Source organism: Choristoneura fumiferana, chromosome 18 (genome assembly GCF_025370935.1).
Source record: "Choristoneura fumiferana chromosome 18, NRCan_CFum_1, whole genome shotgun sequence".
Taxonomy (NCBI): Eukaryota; Metazoa; Arthropoda; class Insecta; order Lepidoptera; family Tortricidae; genus Choristoneura; species Choristoneura fumiferana.
Window position 1 is genome coordinate 14,293,908 of NC_133489.1, and position 719 is coordinate 14,294,626.

Genomic DNA, 719 nt, shown 5'->3' on the forward strand with positions numbered 1-719 from the left:
CAATATGTTACTCTTACATCCTAGACCTTCCAGAATTTTTATGAAGTCCAATTAAAATGGGGTATTATTTTGAGTTTATGTACACTTGATCTAGGAGTGCGATATGTAAGTAAGATCACAATTCTTATTTTAACACTGACTTGAGTTTAAACTCCAGATAAACAGTTTAATGTTTAATTATTCTCGGCTAGCAGTAAAAATAAAACTCAAATCAACACTAAGCCATCTGTTTTGATGGAACCCTAAAAACATCGTTAAATTTTCATGAACAAATTTAATTTCTTGTTGACTGCGGCGTCCGCGCTCTCGTTAGATTGAAACGAATTTCCAATCAAGCCATTCACAAATACCAGTATAACTAAGGTAACTGTAACATGTAATACATACAGACTCGTAGATATAATCATAGACCGTAAGAAGACCGTAAGATTATTGAAAGATTTTAAGTTAGATACAAAAGTTAAAAATATAGCTGATAAATAGGACAAATTAAAGGTAATATTGATAAAAGCGCCACCTTGTTCAAGGTCCGCCCGTGCTACCACCATCTTGATCGCTAATCCTGCGGTGAAGCAGCAGTGTTTGCACTGTTGCGTTTCGGCGTGGAGAGTAAGACAGCCGGTGAAATTACTGGCACTTGAGGTATCCCATCTTATAGGTCTCTAGGATGGCAACGCATCTGCAATCCCCCTGGTATTGCAGGTGTCTATGGGCGGTGG